The sequence below is a fragment of the Bombus bifarius genome, unplaced genomic scaffold (assembly GCF_011952205.1).
Source record: "Bombus bifarius isolate JDL3187 unplaced genomic scaffold, Bbif_JDL3187 scf7180000008008, whole genome shotgun sequence".
In the NCBI taxonomy this organism is placed as follows: Eukaryota; Metazoa; Arthropoda; class Insecta; order Hymenoptera; family Apidae; genus Bombus; species Bombus bifarius.
In genome coordinates, this window is record NW_022884386.1 from 4,585,390 (window position 1) to 4,608,038 (window position 22,649).

The window sequence follows — 22,649 nt, forward strand, 5'->3', positions numbered from 1 at the left end:
GGCACCCAGCGTCACGTCGTTCACACGTACGCGCGCATTTGCGTACCTATGCGGCTGCCTTGACGGACGACGACGCGTGGCGGTGTGTTCTGTGCGTGTTCGCCTTCTCTGTCCCTCTCTCTCTCTCTCTCTCTCCCTCTCTTCCTCTCTCTTTCTCTCTTTCTCTCTGTTTCCACAGGCTGAACTGACTCTCGACGCGGGGGCATCGGTCGCAACCGGAAATGGAGTTGGACACGATGGCCGCAAGTAATACGGCCCGTTACTGTGATCATCCTTGAGATTAAAGACTCCGCGATTACATTGTGTGAGCGCTCGAAATCGCGCGTGGAACGCGTCTATTTCTTCTTTTCAACAGCTGACAGCTGTTTCTTGATGCAACTGCAGAGACATTTTCGACTTTTCTTTTCATATAGCAATCAGATCAAATAATTTTCTTGTTTTTACTTGGTATGTGCTACCTATATCCTAATGACGATTTGACGAAGAGTTTACTCCGAGTTTATTCCGCTCATAATTGGCTATCATCACACATAGTCGTGGCTATAAATTAACAAATCCTGTTTACGTATCCTCGCAGCTAACATCGAAGAAATGCGTCTGATCGCGTAAGTACCAGTATCGCCGCTAATTGGAGCTACGAAAAGCACCGGTTTACAACGGTTAAATGGCAAACACACACGCGATCGATTTTCCATAGTCGCGATGATTCGTTTCGCGTAGGCAGCTAGCTTCTATCGGCTCGCTAATGAGGCAGATTATTCCCGGTAGACTGGACTGACAAGAAAAAAGGAGAATGTGCATAGGAAGTGGGTTTGTCGTTCGCATACTGATAGCACGACGTCGCATTCAGCCGAGGAGATAAGTGCATCTGACGGAGATACGCCGATGCCGGGGCTAACGTTTCCTAACTTGCGCTTCTCGACGAAGTAAATAACCTCGACTGTGTGCCTTGAAATTCGTGAAGTTAATTTAAATAACGCCGAACACTTGATCGTACTGTGGCGTCGCGGTGACTGTTCCACGAAACGATAAAACAAAGACGCGCTGTAAATTCGATAAATCCAGGCAAACGACGCGTATGAACGTGTCAACTCTAAAGGAACAACGACGAGCGAACGTAACGCACGGTCGCGACGACTGGAATTTTCACGAGTGTGACGAAAGGTCGTCAACGAAGAGGGGAATTATCAAGAAATACGGATTTCAGGCTAATAGGAGAGCGGTGTATCAAAGTTGAATCAAGCGATAGCATAGTCGACCGAAAATTTCATCAGTAACGGTGACGAGTACGACGAGGACGAGGACGAAGGACCTAGCCTTGGTTCGGCCGAAGGCGCCGGAAAAGAGCTTTCCCTGGCGTGGCGCTTTCTTCGGCTTGGCAATCCTTCACAGTTAACGCCCCTAATCGTATTCATTAAAGTGCTCTCAATGCTTTTACACGGCTCTCAAGCTCTGCCACCATCTTCTCGCTTCCACTCTTTAAACACCCACGCTCCCGGCCTTCGTTCCTCTTTTCCATCGTTCGCCTCTTCCTTTAACTCTCTCCTCGTCTACCTTTCCGACGGTGCTTTCAACGCCCGAGATCTTGAGTAGATTCTCTCCCCCTAGTCTTAGCCTCCTCTCCGCCCCCCTTCGCCTTCTTCGTCCTTCTCTCCCTTCTATCCCTCCTCTCCCTTTTCGTCCGTCTTCTTGCTCCCTCCCCCCCCCCCCTCGGTTTCTCGTTGCGAGAGCTTTTAAGTTGGCAACAATGCGCGGATTTATAAACCAGACTGAGGGCATTGTTATCGGCGAGTGATTGGAAGGCGGCGTTTCGACACTAGCCGAATACCAACCATTGGTTACCGTCCATTGTTGACCCCTTTATCTTGGAAATTCGTGCTCCACCACCTTGCTTTTCCCCGTACGCCCGCCAGGGACTCGCTAAATCACTTGGTTTTATTGATGGACCGCGCCGCTAGAAAGGCGCGGCCAGCGTTGGTATCACGACTTTTGATAAACGGCCCATTGTGGGCCGTCTTTTCTTCGTGGTTTCTTCCTGTCGCGAGGCCGTTTCCCGTTTCCTTCCATCTCCTAATGCGGCCGATTCTCGTTTACTCTCGTTCGTTCGTTCTTCGACACAGAACGATACCCGCTTCTGCGCTTTTCCCGATTCCCAAATTTTTCGCCGGACGATTAATGATATCTCCTCGGTCACAGCCACCCCTATTTCGATCTTTATCGATTCCACGCTGCTGCTGCTGCTGCTGCTGCAGCTAGGAGTCGAAATCCGAGAACCAGTAGAAAGTAGCTTCCGGGAAACGCTAATGGTTCGCGTTCGAATTTCGATCGCGTGCACGATGAAACGATGGGAGGCGAACGGAGCGCGCTGGGTTTGCCGTGCTGCACCTTTTTGTGCTTGGAAATTAATGCCGAAGCGTGCGGACGCGCGCTGGATCCCTTCGAATTATACGCATCGGTGACAGTGCTCGCACAATAGGATACGATAGGATGAATCGAGTTTCTACCCTCGCTTTGCGAGTTGACTTTCCCATGATGCGGTCGTAATCAGATCATCTCTACCCTACCGTTCTCCCGCGTGTCGCCGCTGACTGTTCCATCGGCGTCCGCGTACCCGTTTTTGTTTATTGCTCAAATGGTCCTATTGTTCGCCGTTGCACGCCACCGTTTTTGTCTTTCGCTTAAAAATTAATTAAATCGCCAGCCAACGCCGCGCTATCAAAATCCATTTATCTCTTTGGAATCGTAATGAAAACACGAAAACGTATCTCCAAAATAGAACGTTCGACTACCTTTGCGCTCGGTAAAGGATGCTGGATCTCCAATTAGACGAATACGGTGCTTCACGTCGCTAATTCATCGAGTTTCACGATGAACGAACACGGTCGACCGGCCGTTACAAATACGAAACGCGATTGCCCCAACGGACATTCTTCGTTGTAACGTACCTAACGTCGACATAAAAGAAGACGATACGTACATACGAAATGGCGAGCGTGGCGAAAATCATTAAACGATTACGCGTCATGGGAACTGCAGAACTGCGCGATGGTCGACAAATTCGTACGTACGAAGGATCGCGGGTTGAGAAGGGAGCTTAAAGCGCGTTAAAATAATATACGAGGTGGCCGATATCACGAGGGGTACGGAAGAATATCGATTCTCGTCGGAGAGTCGCACGTGTACCGGCGCTTCGACACGTGCCGGCTAACTCCGCTACAGGGAACCACGAGATGCGAGAAGGTATCGTTCACCGAGCTGAGTGTGTGGCATGCGTGTGCGTGCAGAATCGCGTGCACCCCGATTGATCTCGAATGATGGTGGCGGTCATCCCGCGTTCCGTAGCCACCCTTCGCGCGGAGCAGTTAAGAGCTATCTTCCGTTCATCTAATCTGTAATTATGCCGGTCGAGTAGCAGCTATTTGTACGGATAGGCCGGCATTAGTAGGAGCAGCACGTATGAGCTTCCCTTAGCCTAGCCGATGTTATTTTTGTTGCGTCAACCCTAGCCACCGGGGGTGCACGGATTACGATGCAAATCGGTATCCAATGACTCTTACCGTTCGATCTTTCTCCCATTAATTGGCCGACGAAAGATCCCTTAGGGTTGAGCTCCGAGTATTTCACACTTGGAGGTGGGAATCGTTAGTTCGAAATACGGCTTCGTTGAACGATCAGCAGTCGAAATTTCATTTTCATCGGCTATCGAGGGAAGTTCATCTCTAGGGAACCTCGATTCTATATTTTCTCCAGTGAATATTTCTGATTAGTTTATATTTAGGTAAGCAGTTAGTTGAAAACATCGACGAGAGTAAGATCAGCTATATAAAAAATCAAGGAGGAGTTTAATATGATTAGATATTTTTGAGCTTAATCTCTGAACTCCCTACTTTTTATATTCTGCTGTTTTCAGCTACCATAGATATCTTTGAGCTTAATCGCTTCTAATCTCTTGCTGCAATCCTGAGAACATCTCCGTCATCGGTATTTGTCTTGATCTGCAATCTTTTCTCGTCCAATCGAGCCTCAAACAAGTCGGAAGAAACTCGCTCTCCTTGCCTCTCTCTCTCTCTCTCTCTCTCTCTCCGTCAAGCGGAGTAGCGTAAATAAGCGAGCGAGTTTTTCTTTGCACAATATGTTGCGGGACCATTACTTAAGCGTGGTGGCGCGAGAGGGGTGGGTGGCAGCTTCTGCGCGGGGAGACTGGCTCTTACCTAAATAACCACTCAGTCACTCGCAGACTTAGCTGGGAAACGGCGGAGAGGTTGAGAGAGAGAGAGAGAGAGAGAGAGTGAGTGAGGGTGGTTCGGACCGAAGAGTTGCCGCGGGGGAGAGGTCGTGGGGGTTAAGGCCAACGGGGGGATGGCCCGATACTATTACGTGATGTAAGAGCAACCGAGCATCCAGAAACCACCCCGCCAGATTAACGAGGCCATTCTCCGATTGATTTCTCGAGAAACGCTTCGACCGTTAACTTCAATATCGTGCTTCGCTAGGTAAAGTAACTTTTCGTACGATTTCGATTCCTGCCATCCTTTCTACGTGTCGACCATGACGCCGGTAAAGGGCTTACGTCGCGTTATTTTACACTTTGAAAGGCAGGGGGTTATATACGTTCCGATCGCTACCCCTTGGCTATATCGTTTTCAGAAGCAATTAACAAAGCTGTTCCCGAATAAAAACTGGCTATTGATACGTAAATTAGTACGTAAACAAATTCGTTTTTAAAACACGTCGTTGAGGGGTTGATTACGCGACGTAATTTTCTTTTGTCTCCGTCACAGGTAAATGCCGCGGCCAGACACCGTGAAAAAACTCGATTCGCTTTGATCTTGAACTAGCTGCTCGCGTGATGGCATAATATCGCTTCAAAGCAAACGATCTAATTTCAGCACACGTGTACGCAATTTCGTGAAACGTCGGAACGGTCGGCTTTGAATTTTCTGTTTCATAGAAACTGTCTAAAAATCATTAACAGCCTCGATACCGTCTCGACGTTGACGTTACCCGAGACGCGCCACAGAGAGATCAGACAATTTCGCAATCCTCGGTTCCGTCATTGTTTCGCTGCTATCGTTCGTTAGGCTTATTCCTATGATTATTTCTTATTTCTAGGCGTATTCCTATCATTGTTCTGGATTAAAAGCCTCGATATTCGATTCAATAGGAATTCTTCACTTCGGGTTTCTCCGAACTTTAACTAGAGACAGAAAATTTTTTACTTCCGATACTTTTCCTTTCTATCCTCGTTTCCTTTCTGGAATTAACGATCGCTTAGAAATTTCGTAGTGGGCACGATAGCTATACGGAAAGCAAGTAAGCGTAGAGCTCGCGATCACTGGTATCTGGAAAAGTATTAAGCCCTGTAAACACTAGCAAAAAGCGTTAAGCGGGGTTAGAAAGACAAGCTATCAAATGCAGCGTACATCCAAGTTACGTTGAAGACTTGTTCACGAGCAGCGTGACTCGTCGCTTTGATGTCGTACGAGGAAGTCGCAAGTTTTCGTGCAAACAGAGACCGGCGGGAAGTTTCTCCGCAACCTTTCATTACGACGCTTTGTCGCAAGTGTGTACGCGCTTTTATAAATTGCAGAGTTTAAGAAATTAGCATGCCGATCGCGTAGGGTGGCTCGGAGATACGCCAGACGCGTCAAAGTGACACTCGCAGAGAGATGAGGTTCAGACGGCGATGCAAGAGGGACTGGATGCTAGGAGGTAAAGTGAGGTAATGGCGTGTCGGAGTTAACCGGCTGATAACCATCGGTTATAATTAACTCAACCTAATTGGCGAACAAGCTAACCCTGCCAACCGCGCTAAGTCATAACCGAGCGTTTCGCTTTATGGGTATCGAACAGAGGTCGTGGTGTACAGGATTCCTCGCTGTTTGTCGTTGCTCCTCGAAGGAAGATCTCGAATGGTTTCGAAATCCTTGATAGGAAATTTTCTTTTTAGCTATTATTTTTCATATTATTATTATTATTATTATTATTGTTATTATTTCAAACGCGACACCTTCAATTGAAATAGAATGGAACGGAGAAAAAGTACTTATGCGGATGGAGCAGGTTCGATCGAGGTGTACAGAATATTCATTTTGCTTTGATAGACTTAATCTATTTGGTGCACAGGCCAACTCTGCCAACCACGCAAAGTTATAATTGTACGTTTCACTTTGTAGATATCGTGCAGCGATCATAGTACGTACTAGAATTTTTCATATTTCTTATCGTTTGCCTTCTGTAGATGCAGGAGTCTTGGGATCCTTGAGAGGAAATTCTCTTTCAATAAGTGTTCTTCGTACAATTATTCTCGATAAAATAGCCATAACTAAAACAGGATAGTGCATTATAAGGGCTGCAAGTGGAATAGCTTGAATTGGAATCTATAGAATTTCCATTCTACTTTAATTAACTGAACACGTATGACGAATAATTCTATTAAATCGCTAACCGGTAATAGTCAGGATTCCTCGCGTTATTTGTAATAATTATCTCCTAGAGTCGTCGTCCTCTAACGCAACTCCAGAGGTCTCAGGAGCCTCGATAAAAGATCCTCCGTCCATTCTTCGTTATTGCGAATAAGATCGAGATACAACATACATTGGAAACGCGACAAAGTAAACTCATCTTAAGCGCGTTTAACCGACAACTATAGAACGTCTATTTCAGCTGGATGTAATTTTCCTCAAGCAACCTACGAGCCAGAGTTTCTCACAGGAACTGTAAACAAGGCGTTGCGTTACCAGGAAGCGGCTTAAAAACGACACCCGGTACGATCGCTGTCATGGCAGCCGTTGCCGCTTTCTCGTTGCATTCTGCCGAAGGTTAATCCCTATTGTCGGTTGACATAAGCCTCTAATGGATGGAAGCGATCCGCGGGACGAATGGCGCGCAGGCTCTGCGACATGGACGCATTACCAGTTCGATTCGTTCTGTTTGTTCAACGTAACGCTTGCGAGGCGCGAACAAGGATAAAACGTTTATCTTTTTTGTTATTTCATTCGCGAACAACGGGATGCCCGGGTTCCTGTTACGGATCTCTGGACGATGGCGTAGGATTTCGGATTACACGGAGTTTACATTCGGACGTGGTATCGTTTAAGGTCAATTTTAGTTAAGACACGCGGCCACGTCGAAGACGTATAATCGAAATCCGTCTTCCGGCGAACGAGGCGAGCCAGACAGCTGGGGAGGTTAAACAGGGTGTCCGTTTCGGGTGCTTTAACGAGGCGAAACGAGGCACGGAGAAACGCGGTAAAAGGGCCAATCCCAATCACTTTTCCCGACCAATTCTGTAATTTTCGCTAAGCAGAACGAATGCCTTCTCTCTTTTCTTTCCTCTGCCGGTGGTAGCCGAGCCGGTACGGTAGATTGCAGGGAGGGCTTCGAAGGAGGCCGAGAGCCGGGACACGGGGTGGTTTGCGGCGGAAGGGGAGGGGGAGGGGGTGGAAAGGCCAGGCTGGGCCGCGCGCAATCATCGCCCAGTCTTTTAATTTCCTATACTGGCGGGAGAGAGCACGTGTAAGTGTGTACGCGTTGGCGTGCACGCGCGCATCAACGTCCGTGACCGCGACCGTGTGCGTGCGTTCGTGTGAAACGGATGTAGGGAAGATAGGGCAGGAGAGAATGGGAGGGAAAGTTTCGAGTGAAGGAAAAGGAGGAACGGAGAGGTGTGGAAGAAGTAAAGGGAGAGAAGGAAGGAGAACGTGAGTGAAAGGAGAGGGAGGGTAGGAGAAGGAGGAAGAGAGCGGTGGCTCGTGCGCGAGGGTCGGCACGGGGTGGTAATTGGCTGTCATGGCTTCCCAGTTCTACCAACCGCCCAACAACCCCGAGAGATTGGTATCGCTTATAATTAACTTCTCCGTGCCACGAAGCCACCGTTTCCATCGCGGCGTCCACGAAAAAGAGAGCCAGTTACAAAGGAGAGGGGAGGGGGAGGGAGCGAGGGTTAAAAAGCAGCTGTGCGTGGGTGTCGGAGAGGGTGGGACGAGCGGGTGGAAGTTTCGGTTGAAATCAAAAAGCTAGCAAGTCTTCGCAATCGTGTGACGAAAAAAAGAAATCGAGGTACGAAGAAGGACAATTGGTGTGGGTACGTCGATGGGAGGGAGGGTTGGCTCGTGGTCGGCCTTCCTTATTTCTTATTCGTAATATTAAGTTCTCTTCGCGGTACGCTGGCGTCTAACGGGGAAGATCGAAATTCCGTATGCCCGGGAGCGTCGAACGGTGGTCTCGTTATTTCGTAATTTTCCTTAGGTACCGTAATTGGAGCCTTTTGTACGCGCGTCGCTACTCTAACGAAGAAGATCATTAGCTTTGAGAAAATCTGGTAGTCCCGCAAGTTTCTCGGCGAACACCTTTGAAACGAACTCACCAACACCTTTAGGGGTGGCTGAACGAGTTAGAAAGAACTGCGGAAGCCGTGCGTCAGGGTTCGAGGAGGATTTTACGGGACATAGGATAGCGGTTTGCCTCTCGGATGGCAGAAGAAGAAGCGACAGCGACCAGAAGAAAAGCTCTTTCACCGTGGGAAACGTGAAAAGCTACCATTCAATGCGACTTTGTCATATTTTTAGCAACTGTCATGTTTTTAGGAACAAAAAGAGACGGACACAGGAGGCGGGAAGGGAAACTGAAAGAGGATTATAAAGGAAGGGAAAAAACAAAGAGGCAAGACGATAAAATGGATTAAAGCGGAGTGGATGATAAAGAAAGCAACAAAGGAGTAGAATTTAGAAAGCGTGTTAAAGAAAAGGAAGAGAGGAAGAGAGAGAGAGAGAGAGAGAGAGAAATAGGAAGAGAGGCAGAACAACGTGGACGTTGCTAGAGAGCTGGATAAGAAGAGAGGTTGATGAAGAAGAATGACGTGGCGAAGAGAAGTAAACCAAGGGAATCGTATGAGCGACATGGAGAGCGAGAAAAGAGGAAACTGGAGGGATAGAAATGCTCCGAAGTCTAAGTAAGTAACATCCATTTCTATCCTCTACCATCTAGTCACTCCTTTTACTTTGGTTTACCTTATACTTTACGCGCTACTTCTGCAACTTTTTATTTGCAATTCCACTTTCTTCCACGACTGCCGTCGTTCTCGCAGTGGTTCTCAGGAACACCTCGGTACACTACATATTTCATGCTCCGTTCTCACAATACCATTTATTCGTTACGAAGCTTTTCTGCTTAAAAGGCCGTCCCGTGAGTTTTCGCTCGAACGAAGAACGTTTGTAACGTGTTCAACGGCGATGATAAGATATTAATTCGAGAAAAGAAACGAAAGAAACTACGAGCAAAGATACGATAATAAATAACGATCATACGATGCAACGATCTCGAGAATGCCTTTCCATATTCGTGGAACGCATCTATTCTCAGATAGAATAAAACGTTAGTTGGCGCACCCGTTCGTTTGCATGTATGTATTCAATGTCGCGTGGGATCCGTGGAATGCCAGTACAGTGCTCCCGTAACTAGTTTCTGAGCAGGTCACCCCAATTAACGTTTTCACGTGCAACGTGCCGCTCGTCCCCTCGCCTTTCGTCCTCCGATAGTCTCTTCTCTTTCCGCCAGACCTTGCCCGCCATGAGCACACGTACCCTCAGCAGCCAACCTTCTCTCTGTACCAGCGAGCATGCTGGCACGCCACGCCAAGTCTCGCAGAAACTTATAATTACGAAAGGAGTCGGCAATTATAATTGCCTCCGGCCAGCAGAGACGGATGTAATTATCCAGACACTCGTAGGCGGCGCGGCGCGAGCGTCGTGAAAATTGGGCGCAAACAGTGCCGCGGTTGTATGTTTTCAAGGACTACTTTTGTCCCTCGTTCAAAGGGCTTTTATCGCAAAAGGCGAAGAAAGAGAAACGCAGCGATTCGATCGAATCCAAGAATCTGGTGTCTTTCGTTGGCGGGAGTGAGAATTCATGAAAGAGTATTCGTAGAAGAGAATTCGTGAAGGAGGGAAAGGCGAACGGAAGGTTTAGCGGTGGAGGTCGTGCGCGAACGAAGCCGTAAATTTCTTTCGATTAACACCGCCACCTCGTAAGCCTGACGCGCAAAAAGTTTTCGCGTTAAAGGCGCGAAGAATGGCGGGCTGTCTTCTCCTTTCTTTGCTTTACGAGATGGAGCAAGGGACGACAGGAGGTGAGAGTGACTGGCGCGCGAGTAGTCGTGTCGAGGTAAGGAGCGAGAGAAACCCAAGCAAGGAGGGAACCAAGACTCCGGTCAATTAAGCGCAGGAAATTAGAGTTTTAATTACGCAGTCATTCAGAAAATTACATCGGGGGCCGTGAAGAAGGCATCCGCAATCACCAACGAACGACGAGGGCACGGCGTGCCCTTTCCTTCCGACAGACCGTCCGACGAATTTTAAAAAAGTAAACACGGATCGATGCGCGCTCGCTCGCTCGTATTATCGTTCAACGATCGTTCGATCGAACCTACTCTTCTCTCTTTCGCCTTTCCTTCCTTTTTCGACATCGAAGTCGATAGACGACGAATATGAAACGGCGGAATTAGTTTGGCGCTTTTCCGAACGAATAAATTATATCGTGCGCGAAAACCGACTCATTTTCCTTAACTGCTGCATTTAAATTCCAACAAATGCGCAATTCAGCCTTTAATTGCTTTACGGGCATACCTGATGTTCGTAACTGCTCTCCCGCGAACCAGTAACTCTTCGCCGTACCTACCGAGACCTTTATAATATGTTTCGCCTCTTGTTTTTATTCTTTTTAATCCACTTGAAATTCGCCGTTGCGATTGCACCACGTCCACATCGACGTCCCTCTATTCGTCCATCGTGCGTGGTAATTCCGGGCTGGCCGATAAACGACGTTACCATCATCGTCGTTTCAATATGCGAAGCGCGACCCTCGATTTTAATGGCGCTTCCGCGCGACGCCGCGCCGCGGCCCACCGTTTCCATTCGATTATCAAATCGAGTCTCGCGGAGTGGACGCGATAACGTTGAAACGGAAATAGTGGAAAAGAAACAGGCTGGATGGGGATGGCTGGAGTATGTGGGTCACGGGGAAGGTCAGCGGATAGCGCGTTAAATTTAATTACACGTGTCCGTGACGGCTGTTTGAACGGTCGGGAAGGCTGTGGATCGGGTAAAGCTTGTCCAAATCACTTCGATTTGGAAGTCGATAATGGTATATCCGCGAAAACGCGGCCGATATTCGCTTTAAATTGGTATCGATGGTACTCTTTAGGACGACTTTGTGACACGTCCGCGTTCAACCTGTCCGGTCCGCCGGATTCGCTTGATATCCGGATTGCAGTTCCGACCTTCCCCTACAGACTCGTCGGAAGATCGTCCAGTGGTCGAGGACGGTGAAAGGGAGCGGAATAGTGAGAAAAAGAGAGAGCGCGAGGCAGAACACGATTCCGCTAGTCAGATATTATTAGCGATGTATGTTAAATGGAAAAGGAGATTGGTCGTTCGCCGCCGGAACGGAATTATTATCGTTGGCCGTTTCGGTGCCGCAACTCGCTTCCTCGTCAATCGATGACGTTTATCTTAAAACGATCTAAGTGTATCGATTAGCATTTTGAAGGAAGTCTTTCACGGGCTATTTAGAAAGCACCTGCCGGCTTCTATCTCGATTCGAATTCTCATTATTTCGAGACCCTCGTTGATTTAACCGTGTTAAGATGCTCTTTGTCGATTACAGTAGGATCGAGAGAAACATTTGAGCGAAATCCTTGACGATACGTGAAACGTAACGTGACTATATTCATGTGTAGAAACTAGAAACCAATCGCGTTCAACGTCGAATATCAATGTCGAGTAACGAGCCTGACGACGACGTGCTCACGGACGTTGAGAAGAGATACGCGGGCAAAATCATGGATTGCGAACGATAGATAAAGAAGAGTAGAATCGGTCGCGTGACGACAAAACGCGGGACAGACACAGGCGGTAGCGGAGGTAAGTGGAATTTGGGCAAGGTGGGTCAGGCCGTGGAAGAAGGAAAAAAAAGATTGTTGGGTGGTTGGCAAGTAACGGAGAGTGTTAATTTTCGGAATGAAAACGAGACATCCATCTTTCGCGAAATACTTGGCACTCGACGCTTCAACTGTCGGCCCATTCTCTCGCTCAACGCATTAGAGTAATGAATTAATTTCCATCCGAGTCTCTCTCTCTCTCTCTCTTTCCCCCTGTCCCGTCGTGCTCCCTTCTACATCTCGCAGGCCGGCCTTTTACCACTCGTTTAGCCCGCAACGACTCCACTCTCTCTCTCTCTCCCTCCCTCCCTCTCTCTCTCCCTCTCTCTCTCTCACTCTCTCTCAATGCCTCGCTTCTTCCTCGCTTTGCATTCTGGATTTAAAGTCTATCTTCTTAATTATAACGGAGTGACAATGCACTCCCTCTTTCCCTGTCGTTTCCTTTCTCAACACTTCCATTTCCGTGAAAATTCCTATGCCGGTTTGCATTAAGCGGAGGAGAAAGATCAACCCTTCTCGCGCTGAATTCCTCTTCAAAGCAGCGAACGACGTCTCCAAAATTGTAAAACGCATTCGTTCGTTCGATTTTCCGATTCGCGCGCACTTCTGTAAGTATGTTCTTGTCGAACGTGGCGTGTTACACGACTTCGTCTTTTTCATGCTCGGGACGAAAATGACGCGTCCCGAGGTTCGTACGCCGGTCTCGGCCAGAGTCGAGGAAATCTGTATTACGACGCAATCTACCACCCTCTTCTTTCCGTGACTTCACCCTCGCCACGAGCGTCGTTGCTGGCGTGTGTGCGTTCGAGCTTCGTCGATCCCTCGCTTCCCCGGCTTCTCGCCCCGCTCCCTCGCCAACCTCCTCGTGGCTCCTTGTTCTTTGGCGATGTTCGCGAGGTACACGGCGCGCTCGTTAACGTATTCATGGGTTTATGGGACAATTAACCCTTTGAGGGACAGTATAATTACAGAAGCGATTAAACATCTTAACGTATAAACACGCCGTGCCCCTGCGACGTATACGTATACGAAATTCGATGTGGCAGCCAGCCGAGTAGGTAGGCAGACCGTTAGCAATTAACATACTAATGACACGAGGTGCTTTTCGAGAGTCACTGTAACCGGCTGGCCTGCAAAGCTTCCTGTGTATGTATATACGGGACGAAGGGGTGGACAGGGAAATATACACGCGTATCGGACGCCGCAGCAGCAGTTTCGGCTTACAATTATTTGCGATTAGGGATCGCGCGATCGAGACGTTTCCCGGTGATGTTCGTTAAAATAATTGAACCTCTTCCTCCTCGTCGTCGTCGTCGATGTCTCGACACGCCGATAACGAACACCCGAAATACTTATCCTCGCCCTCTCCCTCTTCCTTTCTCTTACTCTTTTTCGTTCTCTGTCGATTTCACGTCTCTACGGCTAATGGGATCGGTTAACGGAATAGAACGAAAACGCGTTAACGTCTCCGGCAAACGAATAGGATCACGAGAGAAGGAAGAAGGAGAGGGAGGCGGGGTAGTTTGTTTTTGCGCGGGTCGTTCAGCCAACAGAGATTTTAATAGTTTTTTAAAGACGAGAAAAGGAACTCGTTTCCTTGATTGGATTGAAGCGTATCTCGCGCGCGAGCTTCCGTAACGACTTTCCTAATTACGCTATCCATTAATTTTAATTGACCCGGTTTTTCTTTCGAAAACGTTGATACCTTCCACGAAATTCGATTAAAAAATCCATCGAACAATAATCTACGGCCGCCCTCTCTCCACCTTGTTCGTATCCTCAGTTGCCGCGATATCGGTTACAGCAGAAACGAGAAAATTTCAATTGTGCCCGAGGCGCTGAGCGTACTGTACCGATGGCTTGATCGGCCGACAACATCGAACTCCTAATGCGATGCACGGCGGTTAACAATACGGTGGAGCATTCGGACATTTTGTTTGCCACGAACGAATTTGATTATCGCGTAATCTCAGCCGGGCTGTGATGCTCGGGCCTGTAAAATCATGGAAAATCTAGCTGGACAATACCGCTTACCAGTGTCATTGTGAAACCTTTATCGCATACTGTGATACGGAGCACGAACGCGCGCGCTCCACTCCGAAAATCAACGCTCCCGCTTCCCCCACCCGGTCGTACGTATCGGACGTGTGCACGCTCGACTCACCGAAATGCTTTTGATTTAATTAGCTAATTATAATGTCCATTTAATTAATATAATCGGACCGGTTAGCGAGCGTGGGTGAAGCTTGTATGCCCGTGACGCCGCCAGTGACTATTTCACCGCGTTGCATTTAATAACACCCATTAACGAACATTTACATTAGCAGTAATTATCGCTGTTCCGGCGCACCATCCAACCGATTGGGATATTTTCGTTCGTCACAGGTAATCGCGACGTCATCTAATTACGCGTTACCATTGAAACAAACCCTCGGCGATCGTCTCTCTTTCTTCCGTGCTTGGAGTTAAATTTAACTACGTTGAGGAGAGAAAAGAACGACGCGCTTAACGAGAAACTCTATCTGCCGACTTCTTCTCTCGATCGCGTCAAGACGGACTTTTTCCCGAATACAATACAAAAAGCCTAGGGATTCTTTATCAGTTCGTAACGTCGTTATAGACACGATTAACTTTCTTAATTCTATATTCTCCTTAATCAGTCCTAAAACTCTTGCATAAAGTCAAGATCGTTAGTCCTTTTCAACCCCGTTCCCTAACGCCCTCCTTTTCCTCCTTCTCCCCCCTCCCTCCCACCCTCCCTCCCAATTCTCGACAACCAAGATCTTGTCGCTTCCTGTCTTATCGTTAAATCCTCCCAAGCAATATCCGTCGGTGTAACGAAGAAATCGTGCCGGCCAGACGTAGTGGTGGTGGCAGCGATGGTGGTACTGGTAATAGTAGTGGTAGTGGTAGTGGTCGTGACTCTCCGATTGATAAAGATGACTGGTGCACAAAGCGCGTGTACTAGATGCGTGTATAGTGTATACAGTGCGCGGTGTGGTGCGGCAGAACGTTCACGCGACACGCGCCGTGCGGGCAACCGCGCATGCGCACGGCCACGCGTGACGTGCCAAATGACGTCGCAGTATGGAGCGACGAGTGGCGGCCGGAGGACGAGAAGCAAGGAGACGCCGGACGAGCGTTCCAAGCAAAGTCTAGCCGAGAGTGCGCCGAGTGGTTGGCGGTCTCGCGTCGCCTCGCGTACCGTCGCGTTCCTCTTCATTCCGAAGTGAGCTGCCGTTGCGGACTAACCGGCAGCCTCTGCGCTCACCTCCGTTGCTTCTGTTGCTGCTACCGTTGCCGGCCGATACCGTTGCCGCTGCCTATCGTCGAATCTTCAGCGGCGGCGCACATCGGCGATAACGCAACGTGTACTATTACCGATACGTCATCGCGTGCGCGACACCGCGCACCTGCTAATGAATTGAATTACTTTCGTGCCGCGGCTATCCACCGCACGAGACTCCGCGGCACGCGTACGCTCGATCGATCGATATCGCGCGACAAGTGACTCAAGCGATAAGTGTCAGATACCGAGAACGTTCCTCCACTTTCGTTTCACTTCCTTGCGCTACTGTTTACTCCTCCTGCATCCTTTGCTTTCATCCAGCCAAATCCTTGCTTCGTTTCGGCTCTCTGCTCTTTCGTGTTCGAGGACTCGCTTCGTTCATCGAGTGTGTTTGATGAGTGTCAACATTTGCATCGAGGATCGAGGAACCCTACCTATCATCGTGTCCTCTGGTATACCGAAGATTAAGGATTTCCAAGAATCTGTCGGTTTTTTCGGCCGGTGAGTAGCTGAATGATTTCTTGCGAAGGAACGTGGTCGACACACGCGCGATTTTCAACGAATCACGTATTCGAGCGGATGTACGGTTTAAATCGATTTACAACGCGACGAAACGGCCGATTGATAGATCTTATTACGGTGTGCGCGCGGGGCCAGAACGTCGGAATCGAGGTGGACGATGCTGGAGTGTCGATACTCGGTGCTGGCGATGTTGAGCGTGGCCGCTGATGCCGGTTCCGATGCGGGACGTTTTAATTAACGTTAGGAGGAGCGACTTTTTCATCGCGACAGCGCGCTTTCGTTGCATCAACCGCGCTGATTCATTTAAAATCGAGACGTCCCATGTAGATTGTTTTACGTTTCGCGTGTGTGTGTCTGTTTACCAAGAATCTATAACGTTTCCTTCTTCCCTAGAATGTTGTTTCGCAAATGATTTTCCGTGTTATCAATAAATTATTTTTCTATCTTTGTTGCTATTATTGGAACGTCGGTCACGAGGTTCCATTGATTCCGTTTCACGTGCACGTTCCACGAAGCATGGCCGTACTGGAGCAGGATTTTTTGCACCCCTTTTTGCTCGCCACGCTCGGTGCGTGTCACGTTTGAGGTGATCGTGGTGTAACTCGAAGAGGAATGGAGCGTACGGGCCGCACGCATTCCACTCGTCGTTCCGCGAAATAAATCCGAGGCGCGGTTATGAGCAGGTTCGCCGTATTACACGATATAACGTCGTCCTTTTGAATCCGGCCTCGGTATAAATCGAGCATTATCGGACAATCCGTAGCATTCAACGGCCGAATGAAACGTTCGCCGCGGCGTACATTTACGTTTCAATGGCCGAATGAAATTTCCGCGTGGCGTCTGCCAGGCAAGAAGGCGTTGTTTGCGGGACAGAGAGAGAGAGAGAGAGAGAGAGAGGGAGGGAGAGAGAGAGAGATAGTGAAAGAGAAAGAGAGGAGGTGAGTTTATAGGGGTTGAGAAGGAGAGGAACGGCCGTCGCAACGCTCGCCAGCAACCCCCGCCGCGTTTGCCGAGGCATTAATTGGGTGGAGCTTTAATTGCCTTAGCGCGACCGACCGCCGTTCCCGCCGAACTTGGCCCGAGAAGGGTGGCTGGAAGGTCGCGTTAACGTTTGCCGACCCGAGACCAATTTCTTCGACGATTACGATCACTCGATTAACCGATCGAAATTGTACATTGCTTTAAACAATTAGGATATCACGGTTTATCGACGGTTTCGATAGGAGAAATCGTGAAAATTTCTCCGTGGTAAAATCGTCCATTTCCCGTTGGTTAAGTATCTGGAAAGAGAAAATCGAATGATCTTGTTTTGTCTCGAATGTTTGTTCAACACCGCGTGAAAGGCCATCCGAGTAATGGCGAGTGCGGTCAAGCTCCTAGTCTTTGGAGTATACAGCTCTCCACGCCTCTCTCCTTTCATCCTTTCTGTATCTGATACTCTCTCCGCGACTCCCTTTCTCCCCCCGTGGCTCTCACGAAACGCGGAGGCGACTAACCCCTAAATGAAATCCTGGAATTAAAGCCGTATATTAACCTCGGGGCGCCTCCTAAATTAAAAAACAACATTTTTACGATGTCGAGGGCGGAGCAAGGGGTTGAAGAGGAACGAGGAGGATATCGAGGAGCGAGAATCGGTTCGCGGGTACGCGGGAATTCCTCTATTCCATCGCTTCAACCCCCAATAGGATCGTGGCCTAACGTAGTCCTTGTTCTACGTAGGCCGCCCATCCTCCGCGTCGACAAGGTCACCGAACTCCGACCACTATTCTATTGTCCGTAAATTGCGTTTTTAAATTCGTCGGGCGCTCTGGCACGTGGTGTATCCGCGCGAGCTTCCGAAACCTGCGAAGCGTTCGTCGCAGTTTGGAAACGCAGCCGTAACCACATTTTGAATTATTCAAACGCTTAACGATCGATCCATAAAGAATTTACGCCTGAAACAGTCTAAACAAATTTATCATTCAAAGAAAGGGACGAAGTATAAAAGGGTCGATGGTGGAAGCAGTGGTAAAATTAAATAATGCAGTTTGTTGGTTGCAAAAGAAACGGAACGTTTGTAGAGAGCGAGGAGATAAGGAGGTAGATGGTGGATGGTGGAGAAGGCGTAAAGCGTCGAGATTACCATGGAAATCCAGATCAGTCGCTTTGCATACTTTGGAAATACGTCCACGGAATCGGGTAAGGGTGTATAATGGAAGTTGAAATTGGTTGAGCCTGTCCCGTCTGGGCAAGCTATACCCGTATACGAGGTATCGAGGGAAACGCATTCCTTGCCGAAATTGCTTCGCACTCGATTCAACGGAAAACACACGCGAGGCTTCGAGTTCGGGGTTACGTTTTCGCGCATCAAAAAATATATACGCCACCGGACGAGCACACATCGGTGATCTGATGTATACGTACGCGCGCATCCACCACTCTTCGGGTTTCTCCTCGGCTTAACTTCCTCTGTCTCACACTCGTAAAGCGTTGATTAAAACCCACCCGTGCAATGCGGTGAGACAGAGAGGGAACGAAAGGAAAGGGACGGAGAAAGAGGATGAACGAGAGAAGCCGTGGAAGAGGAAAGAGCAAAAGAGGACGACAGAAGGAAGAGGGAGGTTGAGAGGGGTTGAGAGAGAGAGAGAGAGAGGGAGGAAGAGAGAGAGAGAAAGAGAGCAGAGCAGGGGGTTGAAGGCAGTGGGAAGTTTGGGTGGGTTCGCGTGTATACGCGTAAGTGGGTGCGTACGGTTGTTGTATGGGTGCGTGTATGCAATTGTATGAGCGGAGCGCGCGCGTACTCGGACGCAGGCGCAGAAGAGTCGAACCGAAACGGTGTGTGTCGGACAACGACGGTAAGCAGAAAGGAGAGAAGAGGGAAAACTAGGAAGCTAGGAGGCGAAGAAGGAGAAGAGGCAGGGTTGAAGGTGGTGGGTATAACACAGGTTGGTAGGGTGGGTGAGTGGATCGTCGAGGGGTAGGGGTGGTCCAAGGCGTTGCTTGCTTAATTACTAAAAGCTAATCAATTCCGGAGGAAGTAAAGTTTAAATTGCAAACTAAAGTATAGCTAGCTCCCGGATGTAACGCTGCAAAGCGATATTACCGTTCGCTGCATTCTGCAATTAGCCCGTGGTAAATCATTGAAAACAAATTATGGGCGGAACCTGCGGATGGCTGCTGACCCTATCCGATCCTCTTCTAACCCCGCTGGAGATCCTGGCCTGTATCTATAAAAATGTTGGCGGGCGGACAGCGCTGATATTGGAATTTTACCCCGGTAATACGGACGGTTCTTTCGTTCGCGTTAATAAGCCCAATTAATCCCGGCCGGTAGCGATTTTTCACGGTCCTTTTTGTCCAGGCTGTCAAAGGCGCGACCTCGCCATCGCACACCCGGTCACTATGTCCAATCCCCCTGATTCACCGATCGAAAAAATTTCCAGCCGAGGATGATTCATCGCATTAAAGATCGCTCGTGCGTTCACGATTTCTGCGATTTCTTGCCGAAGGTTCTCTCCACTTCTCTTTCTCTTTCGTTGGTCGTAGAGCTTGAGCGATATATTTGCACGGGCGGAAGTTTCGTTCGATGGATAATACAGGCAGGGAGGGAGGGAGGAACGGACGGATGGAAAGTGCGTTGGCGGATGGTTTAAATAGCGAGAAGAAGAAAGAGGGAGAGAAAGAGAGATGGTGGTAGAGGTGTAGGAGAAGGTTGGTTTCAGATCGAAGACAAAAAGGAGAACGGAATGAGGTATACAGCACTGAAAACAAGCAATAAAATCAATGTCGTTTCCGGCGATTCAATTCGCAAGACACATCGCACAATTTCACATACAATTTTACGGCAGAACAGGCAGGACTCCTATTTACTTCACGGCCGTCCTTTCCCACCTCCCTATAACCGTTTACCCTCTTACCCTCGGTTGGTCGATCGCTCGCTCTTTTTCCCTCGTTTCCCCGAACCTCTCGCTTTCTTTATCTTAAATCCTCGGGAAAGCGCGGCCACGCGATCATCCCGGTCCGACATCTTCCCAACCAAGATTCTTTCTCTCGAACAAATCGTGGCTCGATTAATAACGCGAGAAGGGCGACTCGCTGGAGAAGAAACGTAAGCGTTTCGATCGCGCGCAACCGATCTCAATGCCACGATATGTTGATCGAACGTCGTTCCTCTATCGCGATCGGTTCATGGCCGAACCTCGTATAAACTATATGCTCGATATATATACACATATACATACAAATATATATATAAATATATATATGTACAGTTATACATATAGCCGCGTATAGAGGTGGAAACGGAGGTCGCTATTGGCCTCCGTTATGAAACCATTGGACATGCCCGCTGTCGCGTTCCCCCGGTTTTAATTTCCTATTATTTAAACGAGCTCGTCAGTCACCGTGACATTTATCAATCGCAAATTACGCTCGAGCACGCGCAATATGCGGATTATGAGCGCGATCGAGTCGACGTTGTTTGCAATTAATTATTGCAAATCAGCCGCGACTTTGTACGGAAGGCCACTTTCCCCGTGGCCACGATAAATTTTCTAGTAAATTGGTGGAATTAATTGCACAACGAGACTGCTGCCGCCGGCGTGGATAGAAGTTAGAGGCACCGAGAGCAAACGGATCTCGCGAGCGTAACAAGGGAACCAACACACCGCGAAGATACGGGAATAGGCATCGATGTAAGGAAATATTTAAACACGACATAATGAGCGGTCTAATTAGAGCTCGAGTCGCGATAATGGCATGACGTGGATGTGTTTAGCTTCGTTCCTAATGGACCTACTAATGAGTTCGTAATACGTGTTTATAACCTTCCTTCTCCTTTCCTTAATCTGTAGCTTGACTATCCCTGTCTTGTGCGTCGAAAGCCACTTCCACACAATGGCTATCGTCCATCGGCCAGCATAGTCTATCGACTGATGTTCCCTTGCCTCTTTCTCCCCCTTCCTGCTCCTACCTTTCTTTTCTCTCCACGGTAGCCGACCCCTTCAGAAATCACGCTCTCGGTTCATTTATCAATAAAAGTATTGGATCGGTTGCCTGGAAGTGACGCCTCTGCTAACGAAACAAAGGAACTGGGCGTAGTTATCAATTGGATATCGGGTTCTCGATTAATTATGCAACGTAACGCGCACACCAGTCCTCTCCATTATCGTGGCACGTACTTGCGAATGGATGAATTTCAAGGTTATTAATCTTCTTTTGGCGCCGTTTCGGCTGGACACAGCGTCGCTCCTCCAGACCGAAATCCCAATTTTGCTTTCGAACGAATCTCCTTCCCCTCTTGCTCTTCTATTCACTTCGTGACGTTTGCCACGAATAACCGTATCGATCGATCAATATTTCGGTGCGATCTAATTCTTGCAGTAGCGGACAAAAGGGATATACGAGTATAAGAACGTTAGTGGAGCAACCGATCGTCTTGATCTGTCCGTAATTAATGCCGCGGTCCCTGTTCTTGTTTCCTGCGGTGGTTTCATGTCTCGGATTTCTGTACGGCGTCTCCACCGCATACAGAGGGTTCGACGATTATACCGGTGTCACGATACGACCGTTCACCGCAATAATATCGCATTACCAAGATTAACGTGATCTCCAATAATAGATCGGACAGTGAGCAACCATGCTGGATTAGCTGACAACAGAGATCCCTTGCGCTTGTCCAGGGCATTATTCTCATTATTCGATGCCCATTAATAATCACAGCATCGTTCCTTTGGTGTCCTTAAGTGCGTTCAATTTGATTCTCCCTTTGATCGTGTCCGTGCACAGTGCACGCAATAATGCCACGGGATAAATATCGGCTCGCTTGGTACCTGTATACGTGTACCACGCGTCTCTCTTCTTCTATAATCGTCCTCGAAACTCTTTGCTCGATTCTCAACAAACCCTGTTCAGTAGCCAAGCGAGATCTACGTGCTTATTACTTATACCTATATGTACATGTAGATAAGTGTATCTATTCAGAGAAACGCTCTGGATACGAAGAACAGGAGCGAAAGACGTCGAGCATTACGCATCGTGAACGGATCGTAGATTTAAATAGTGTCTCTCCCGCACCTTGGCGGGGGATTCGATTTTTAATCGGTGAGCAGTCGCCGGAAAATAGCCACTTCGTCCCAGCGCGTCGTGTCTCTGTGGCCGACTCGACCAGCTGTCTTTTCCGCCGCCAAACAATTGTCCCTTCGTTCGTTTATCGAGCGAGCCGACTCGAGAAGAATGAAGCGCACCGATGTCGAGAACATCCGAACGAATTGTACCGCGCTTCCTCTCGCGTCTGCGTATAAAACATCCATCCACGCTTAACACTCTAGTTCGTTCGTTTCTTTCTATCTTTTCCTCTGCTTTCGAATCCTTTCTTCTTCCATTATCCTTCGGTTCTCATTTTCTTTCCCGTTTTCGTTCCTCTTCCTCGATTTCTTCATTCGGCCGCTCGTTCATGGTGATTTTCGGTAGGTAAACCGGTATCGAACCAAAGTTTCGCGTTTAGGAGCAACGTCACTGAGCAAAATCGATGAGACCCAACGAGCCAGAGAGAAAAGGGGCAGATAGAAAGAGAAAGGGCACGACCAGCCGACAATACTATCACCGTGGTTCGTTGAAGCCAAGTGTAAATAAATAGATTGCATTCCCGTCCCATTTGTTAGATTAGAATCAAATATAATTTCGCGAGGCTTTCCCGGTATAGGATCTTGATCGAACAGCGGTAGCAGGCTGGTCTCTCTGCCTGCCTGCCTGCTTGCCTGTCTGCTTGCCTGCCTGCCTGCCTGCCTGCCTGCCTGCCTGTCTGCCTGCCTGCCTGGCTGCCTGCCTGCCCCCGTATCCATTTTACCGCGTAAATACGGCCAATCTTCTCCAGAGTAATCTTTCGCGGCGCGTTAGTTACGGAGTTCGATGAGAAAGTTT

General features: G+C 48.6%; 1 protein-coding gene across 2 annotated transcripts in view; it reads left to right on the top strand.

Moving 5' to 3' along the window:
* The first annotated feature begins 8,801 nt into the window (after positions 1–8,801).
* Positions 8,802–22,649, top strand: part of LOC117206705 (LIM domain only protein 3-like) — a 68,581-nt gene continuing 54,733 nt past the window's right edge. Inside the window, exon 1 of one of the 2 annotated variants that reach the window (XM_033446273.1) lies at positions 8,802–8,953. The gene's annotated coding sequence lies outside the window, so the exon portion shown is untranslated. Of the gene's footprint in view, positions 8,954–15,061; positions 15,729–22,649 lie in introns of those variants that run through there. The other variant, XM_033446271.1, reaches the window with a different exon arrangement.